This window comes from Myotis davidii, unplaced genomic scaffold (genome assembly GCF_000327345.1).
Source record: "Myotis davidii unplaced genomic scaffold, ASM32734v1 scaffold281, whole genome shotgun sequence".
Classification (NCBI taxonomy): domain Eukaryota; kingdom Metazoa; phylum Chordata; class Mammalia; order Chiroptera; family Vespertilionidae; genus Myotis; species Myotis davidii.
The window spans coordinates 6,996,826-7,005,782 of NW_006293784.1; the positions used below are offsets into that span (position 1 = coordinate 6,996,826).

The following is an 8,957-nucleotide window of genomic DNA, read 5'->3' on the forward strand; positions in this document are numbered from 1 at the left end:
GGAAATTTTGAGAGCCATCATTCAAGCCACTTTCAGTTGGATATTCAATTTCTAGCAGAAAAAAACAAGAACAAAGATGTTTTTTCTATGTAGTAGTTTCCGATTGAAAATACTTTTCAGCCAGATAAAACTCATCTCCAAAAAATGGTGAAAAGATCAGAACCAGTTTGTTTTCTCATCAGCTTTGATTCACCCATCTGTGAAACATTCATAACACTGCAGTTAATTTCCACAAATACTTGGATGACTGGCTGGGACAACTGTACAGTAGCAGTTGTGATGCTAAAAATAAGAACACACCCAGAAAAATAAAGAAATATGGTTTTGTGCCGCTCTGCTGCACTGTTCCATTCCCCTTGTCTTCATTGTATAGGGAGAGGTTCAATAAGAGCCACCCCAGGATGTACCTCGGTGATATGCAGATTATTTTGAGCTACAGGCAACTGGACCCTGTGGATTCAAGAGAAAGTTAACTCTCTAGAGCAGCAGCTTTCAACCTATGGGTTGCGACCCCTTTGGGGTCGCCTAAGACCATGGGAAAACACATATATAATTACATATTGTTTTGGTGATTAATCACTATGCTTTAATTATGTTCAATTTGTAACAATGAAAATACATCCTGCATATCAGATATTTACATTACAATTCATAACAGTAGCAAAATTACAGTTATGAAGTAGCAACGAAAATACTTTCATGGTTGGGGGTCACCACAACATGAGGAACTGTATTAAAGGGTCACGGCATTAGGAAGGTTGAGAACCACTGCTCTAGAGGTATGTGAGTTAGAAGCCTTGCTCATAATAGGGTGTTATCAGAGATAATCTATCTATAGGGCAGGGCAAACTACTAATCACTGAACGTGTGCTCTCCCTGCAATGACCTTCTGAAGCCTCAAGGTGCCTTACCTCAACCCTAACTCAGAAAGTCACATCTACCTCATTTTCCCTTTCTGTCTCTGAACCTCTCATGAATGTGGAGTCTCTGACTCCCTGATGTAAGTGCAGGTTCCCATACATCTGTATATATTAAATGTGGTTGTTTTCTCTTGCTAGCCTGTTTCATGTGTGTTTGATTACCAGTCCAGCCAAAAGAACCTTTAGGGTAGAGGAAACTTTCTTCCGCCCCACAGTTGTAATTTCCAATTTGATTCTTTAATGCTGCTGTTTCTGGCAGAATGGTGGCTGTCAGTCTTACAGGCAGCAGTATCTCTGAGTTTTCCAGGTGTAAAGTAATCAACCCCAGGGCACCAGAAGACTCCCCCATGAAGACTTGTCCCATCAAGATCATAAACATCTGTTATATCCCTCACATCTGAGTGCTTATTGAGAGGATAACTGTAAAACACAAACTAGCAAAACAAGTACAGGGCATGGCAAATATTTTTATTGCTCTACTGTTCTAAGACTTGTGCCTGAAACTTGTCAAGTTGCTGAATTATTGACCACAAAGTTTTTCCCCTTTGACTCTAGAGATCCCATTAAATAATAGGAAAAGAAATGAAAATAGAAGGCAAATAAATTCACAAAGTTGATAATGAAGTGAAAGGGGTGAGGGACATCCCATGCATGAGAGAATTTAATAAATTTAGGGGTGGGGGATAATGAAACAAGGCAGGAAAACTGTAGTCTAGATCAGTTAATTTCTTAATTGGCCTAGAATCACCAAGAAATCTCATTGAACTGCAGAATATGATTCAGGAGGTTCAGGGTAGGCAAGAGGTTCTGCATCTACAAGCTCCCGGGTGATGCCATGGAGGCTGTTCCGGTCTTGACCACACACTGAGTAAGTAGCAAGGGAGAAAAGATGAGGAGAGGCTGCAGCCCAGAAGAGGCACAGTCTGCCTTGTGGAACCTGACAGAGGCTTCAGGGCAGGGGCGAGATGTGGGGCTGGAGCCAAGGAAATTAAGTGCAAGTCTCTTTCGAGTTTTGGGACCTCCTTACCATGGAGTCCAGACAGGTGAGAGGAGAGAGCTAGTACTGTTGCTCCACAGTGCTGTGGGCTCAGGATTCCGGATCTCCACCAGTGTGCAGGCTGGCCGGGGGCCCAGGATCCTGGCTGCAGGGATGGCTGGGTGTCTGGTGGGCATAGGGGACATCCAGTGAGAAGGAGACAAAGCAATGCCTGAATGACCTCCTACTTGGAGAGGCCGAGGAGTCTGGAGGCTGATAATTGGAGACTGGAGAGCGACATATGGGAATACCTGGAGAAGAAGGGACCCCATGTCACAGGCTGGGAGCATTATTTCAAGATCATTGAGGACTGGAGGGCTTAGGTCTTTGTAAGCTCTGTGGGCAATGCCCATATTGTTCTGTACATTGACAATGCCCGTCTTGCTGCGGCTGATTTCAGAGTCAAGTATGACATGGAGCTGGCCATGCGCCAGTCTATGGAGAGTGACTCAATGGGCTCAGAAAGGTCATTGATGACACCAATATTCAGCTGTGGCTGGAGACAGAGATCAAGGCTCTCAAGGAAGAGCAGCTCTTCATGCAGAAGAACCACAGAGAGGGAGGAAATAAATGGTCTAAAAAACCAGATTGCCAACTTTGGGTTGACTGTGGAGTTGGATGCCCCCAAATATTAGGACCTTAGCAAGATCATGGCAGACATCTGGGCCCAGTGTGATGAGCTGGCTCAGGAGAACGGAGAAGAGTTAGACAAGTACTGGTCCCAGCAGACTGAGGAGAGCACCACAGTGGCCACCTCACAGACCGCTGAGATAGGAACTGCTGAGATGTACGGTCCAGGCCTTGGAGGTTGACCTGGACTGGATGAGGAATCTGATGCCAGCATGGAGAACGTCCTGAGGGAGGTGGAGATACGCTATGCCATCAGACAGAACAGCTCAACGGGGTCCTGCAGCAGCTGGAGTCAGACCTGGCCCAGCCCAGGGCCGAGAGGCAGCACCAGCCCCAGGAGTAGGAGGCCCTGCAGAGCATCAAGGCCAAGCTGGAGGCTGAGATCATCACCAACCTCCTCCTGCTGGAAGAAGGGGAAAACTTCAGTCTTGGTGATGCCCTGGACAACAGCAATTGCATGCAATCCATCCAAAAGAACGCCACTGCAGGATTGTGATTGGCAAAGTGGTGTGTGAGGTCAACGACACCAAAGTCCTGGGGCATTAAGGCAGCAGAGGTGGGGCACCCCTTCGGGGCAGGACGCCAATAAGAAGTTCAGAGATCATTGAACATTAAAAAAATAAAAAGAAAGTCCAGTAGTTGTTTTTTTTTCCCTTTTCCCCACACAAGGCATTTTATAATGGGGTGGGGGGGGAGCTTACAGTTGTTAAAATTCAACCTAGTAAATTTAAATATTTAATTGGCTTTAGTTAAGCAATTCATGAATTGGGCAGCATCCCATCTAGCAGCTAGAAGGGCTCCAATGAATTATACAAAATGGAAGGACTTATAGCCAGGAAGAGGGTGGGACTAAGAAATTAAAGAGTGGATTGTTTCAGGCAAGGACACCTTCCCACAGGGGAAGGCAGAGGGTCTTATCAGGCAGATGACCTCAGTAGTTTTGATCAGGAAATTCCAGGCTGATTATGTTTTGGGGAGAGATTTAACTGCAATTAGATGAGGTATTTGGGTTTGGCTTCATGGGCTTTCAGCATGAGTGACACTATTGTGGGCCTGTGGTTTTCTGTTTACTACAGTAAATTCTGTGGAAGCAAAAGGGGTGCTGTAATAAATCATATTCCTAACTGGGCAGGTCATGGTTGGTAGTCATGCCCCAGGCCTACTAGTATAACTTCTTCAGTTAAAGATTTGTAAACCAGACCTGTCCATTGTTCTTGTGCATCTTGGTGAGCACACCTTTGAAATCCCAGAAGTAACCCTCTTTTCCAGACCTATCAAGCAAGCACATAATCCTGTTAACAACCCTCTACCTTACTTTCTTTCACTTTCATGTGATCTTTCTTTCCCTCCTTAACTCCAATGTATAAAAGAAACCGCAAAACTGCCATTCTCTGGAGTATTTGAGCTCTTATTTCCCAGCAATTGCCATCAGTTTTGGCTCAGATAAACTCATAAAAAGTCCCCAGGGGTTGGGATGTTTCTTTTGTCAACAGTACACAGGAAAACTGTTAAAAAGAAATACAGCAAATTGATAACAAGGTGGTGAGATTAGGGGAGACTTTAATCTCATGAAAAACTGTCATTTCTTTAGTGAAGAACTGTATCATTATTACAAATATATGCTTGCTTAGTAATCACAAAAAACCTGTGTAATGAATGTTATAGTAAATGTCTGCCTTTAGGGATTCAAGTAAGAAATTATTTTTTAAAAATCAGACTTTGAAGGGTAAAGGGAATTTAAAGTGAAGAATATTTACACTTAAAACATGGAAAATTCATATACTCTTTGCCAAAAGGTTTGGCAATAACTCCTGACTGTTGATTTGCCTTAAGGATCCTTGCAGCCTACTCCCAGTGGAAAGAAAAGAAAATGTCAGGGCAGGAAAAATCAGATGTTTCCTGTGCTTCTCCCGGTCATCAACAATAGTTGTTGAGGATTCACTGAGGAATTACTCCTTTTCCTTCAAGTTAGAAAACCCTGGGAATAAGTCTTTTCGGCTCTGCTTGCATCGCACAAAAATACCCACCCAGTTGCATTCAAAGAGACTGTGGTGACCTCAGTGGATGGTTCTTTGCTTAGCATTGTCAAGTCCCAAGAGAAAAACGATGTATAAACATAACATTTGCTTATTTCCCTTAAGCAAGCATAATCCTAATATTTATGGAAGGTTGCAAGGAGCCACTTGATACAGGAGTCAAGTGACCATAAATGACACAGGAAATTCACCTGAATTAGTTCAAGATGTGTGTTGCCAGGAAACTATGTCCAGGGGCAAACAATCATATTGATCCCTGGGAAATGGTGACACTAAGTGAACAGACAGGTGCAGCCACATAAACACCATTTAGGCTTTTTTTTTTCTTCCCTTAGAAAGATGAAAGGCTTGCTCATATTTTGTATTAAAACTGATAGAAAGATTTTAAGGAAAAGGAAGAATAGGAATGATTGTTTGCTCTAATCATCATATTTATTATGACACATTTATAAGGTCCTTTGCATATATTCTTTTTAATTCTCATAACAGCTTTTCTCTGTTTGCAAGTGAGGAAATTGCAGCCCAGAGAGGTTAAGCATTTCCCCAAGGTCACACAGTAAAGTATAGAGTTGGGATTTGGAACCCACATCTGTCTGAATTCAGCAGCTTGGACTCTTTTTACCATAGCTGCCAAATGATCATTTGTGTGTGTGTGTGTGTGTGTGTGTGTGTGTGTGTGTGTGTGTGTTCAGAGAAAAATACTCAAATAAAATAAATAACAAAAAGAAACTTCTTTGTGGGTGGGTTCCAAAGGATGTTGGACATGGCTTTAGATCTGTTTTTGTTCAAGCACTTCCAAAAGAATTTTAGAGATATATATGTCCCTCTACTTCCTGTGCCTCACACACGCAATTGTTAGGTTGATAACTAAAGGTTTTCTAAGATTAAATCGTTGTAAAGATATAAATTGCAGTGTATTTTAAACACTCACTTTAAAACAAGGCCATGACAGCATTCTAAGAGCAGTCAATAGAATAGTATAATTCTTTAATACTATAGTAAATACTATAGTTCTTTGTTCCTTACCACCATCTAGTTATACAAATTATTGAATAAGCTCTTGCTTTTCTTCATTTTTCTTCTTATACTTGTATTTCCATTTCTCTTCCCTCTACAGAACGTTATTCAACCTTTATATTTGGAAATCTCTTATTGATTGTCCATGTCAAGCCTTTCTACAAAAAGAATTTGTATATAAGTTTAAAAAAATAGTTCCTGTGACCATAAGGCTCTTCATGTTTTCCAAGTTATTCTGGACTGAGTTATCTTTCCATCATACAATGTATCACAAGAAAATAAACATGCCACAAAATTAAATAATTTTACTGGAAACCTATTTCTTTTTTTAAAATATATCTTTATTGATTTCAAAGAGGAAGGGAGAGGGATAGAGAGAAACATCGATCAGCTGCCTCCTGCACACCCCCTCCTGGGGATGGGCCCACAACTGAGGTACATGCCCTTGACAGGAATCGAACCTGGGACCCTTCAGTCTGCAGACTGACGCTCTATCCACTGAGCCAACCCGGTTAGGGCTGGAAACCTGTTTATTAATGACAGTACTGGTCCCCCACCTTCCTCACTAGTTCATGTAGCTGTGGATGAATATGATTTGCTGCTAGAATGAGACAAGATTCAAAATTAATTCTCCAATTTTTTATTTTATAGATATAAGTACTAAATAGATGGGTATAGGAAGAAGTTTGTTTTAACAACAACTCAAGATTATTTACCTTGCATCCAAATTATACAGTGAAAAATGATCACAAATTATCTTAAGTGACAACATGATTAGATGTTGCTCCAATTTTGATGAAAGCAAATAATTGAGAGCAACATAACTTGCTTAATGCTCATTCTCTTTACACCAGTGGTTCTCAGCTTTCCTAATGCCGTGACCCTTTAATACAGTTCCTCATGTTGTGGTGACCCCCAACCATAAAATTATTTTCGTTGCTACTTCATAACTGTAATTTTGCTACTGTTATGAATCGTAATGTAAATATCTGATATGCAGGATGTATTTTCATTGTTACAAATTGAACATAATGAAAGCATAGTGATTAGTCACAAAACCAATATGTAATTATATATGTGTTTTCCGATGGTCTTAGGTGACCCCTGTGAAAGGGTCATTTGACCCCCAAAGGGGTCGCGACCCACAGGTTGAGAAACGCTGCTCTACACAGGTGCCAGCATTGTGATTTGGGCCTTTGCAGGATGCCTGGGGCAGTGTAACATAGAAAGATATTCGGATGCCTGAGGCAGATTACGTCCTTTTGGTAAAGTCAGAACAGGGCAGCTGTGAAGGTGAAGTGGGGAGGAGGGCTGCCACACACAGATTGCTATGGACAAAAGTGCTGGTGGGCACTGACAATATGGAAATTGATGTGCATCCAACTGGAATTTGGCTACATGCTGGGGATTTAGGACCAGGTGACAGGTAGTAGACAAACGGTCTATGAAAGAAAGTGTCAAGGTAAGCATCTGGGCTCATGGTTGTCAATCCTGGGTCTCCAAGAGCCAACCAGAGGTCAGAAGGGGGCTCCTCCATTCTATTTCTCCTGAGGCAGGTGCTACATTTGCAAAAAGAAATTGCTGACAACTTGACTGTCCTTTTTCCCCTGGGGGCCAGAATGGCAGGTCGGTCCAGGTAGGGCTTCAGGCTGAACAAATTCCTGATATTCTGCAAGTAAAAACCAGTTTCTTCCTCTGTAAAGGGGGAGTAACAATCCTTGTCTCCCACCGATGGACGAAGGGATACAGGGAGACCTAGAATTCTCTGCCACACTAGTCAGTATAGTAATCAGCAAATGTTCATGCCTTAGTGTTATAATAATAATAAAAAAATTCTTACAATCTTTTTTTAAAAAAGCATCAAGCATAAATTAATCATCCCTATAGAGAGCCTGCCTCCATGGGACCATGAAGCCTGAATTCAGAATCACCTTCTCACAAGTAGGAAGAGGAAGAAATACACAGCAAGACAAAGCAAAACTTAAAAACCCAAACTCATCAGGCAATAGCTGCTATCACAGAACCCAAAGTTTGGAGTGGAGATAATGATGAGTGAAGAAGCATGCACTAAAGCAACATTAACGTGTGGCAGTTAAGAGCCAGAACACTTGCAATAATCCTGGCTCAGCCACCAACTAATTCTAATTACGTGATCTTGGGCAAATTACCTAGTTATCCATGCTCCCTGCACCTACAAAACTGTTAAAATAAATTTCCACCTACAGACTGTTACAATAATAATCCTGTTATAGGCTTGTGGTGAGGATTAAATCAGTTAATAAAGTTCTTAGAACAGTGCTTGGCACATATAGAGCATTCAAGATATGTTAGAAAAAGTGCAGAATTTGTAAGTGTTGGTGGGAAGAAAAGTGTTAGTTACAATGGTTGTCTCACAGTTTTGTCTAGAACAGCAGTTCTCAACCTGTGGGTCACGACCCCTTTGGGTTTCACAGGGGTCGCCTAAGACCATCGGAAAACACATATATAATTACATATTGTTTTTGTGATTAATCATTATGCTTTAATTATGTTCAATTTGAAACAATGAAATTGGGGGTCACCACAACATGAGGAACTGTATTAAAGGGTCACGGCATTAGGAAGGTTGGGAACCACTGGTCTAGAACTATCAAAGTCCAACCTAATTATTCAATCAATCTGTAAAATGTTTACTTTCTTGAGGCAAGGCATAGTAAATGGGCAGATAAGCAATATAAATTAAAGATAAGCACGGCAATTATGTACATCTGAAGTGAGACAAGAATAGGATGAGATTTTTCCTTTATAAGTTATTAGTCAACAAATTCTTATTAAATAGTTTATATATCCTAGCCACCATGCAAAATAATTGGAATTATTCCACTCATTTATGTGGCTAGGGGAGAATGTCTTTTATAGTGTAAAAAGCTATATATATATATATATATAATCATTTTTCTTACCCAGTAAGAAGTCTTGGGGTGTCACAGCTGTTCTAGAATGACTCAGCAGTAATATTAATAACCAAGGTTCCATCTCTCTTCTTACTCTGCTATCGTAGAGATGATCGAGGTACAGCAAGCAAATTATAGCAAAGAACAAACACTTTGACCAAATGCCATGCCTTGCCAAAATGGGGTTACTAGCTTTCTGATCTCCAACTAGTGGACTTTTAAAGCTCTCTGTCCAAACGCTTAGTTTCCTATTTTACTTGCAGCACTCTGTTATCATCGTAATCAGCTAGTTAATATTAATAAAGGGAAGAAAGCAAAGGGGACAACAGACATTATATGCATGGTCATCTGGGCAGCTTCACCAGGAAGCCACAGCTTCTCGCTC

At 41.2% G+C, this 8,957-nt stretch overlaps 1 pseudogene; it reads left to right on the forward strand.

The window, feature by feature from the left end:
* The first annotated feature begins 1,809 nt into the window (after nucleotides 1-1,809).
* On the forward strand, nucleotides 1,810-3,132 carry LOC102756404 (annotated as a pseudogene).
* The last annotated feature ends 5,825 nt before the right edge of the window (nucleotides 3,133-8,957 follow it).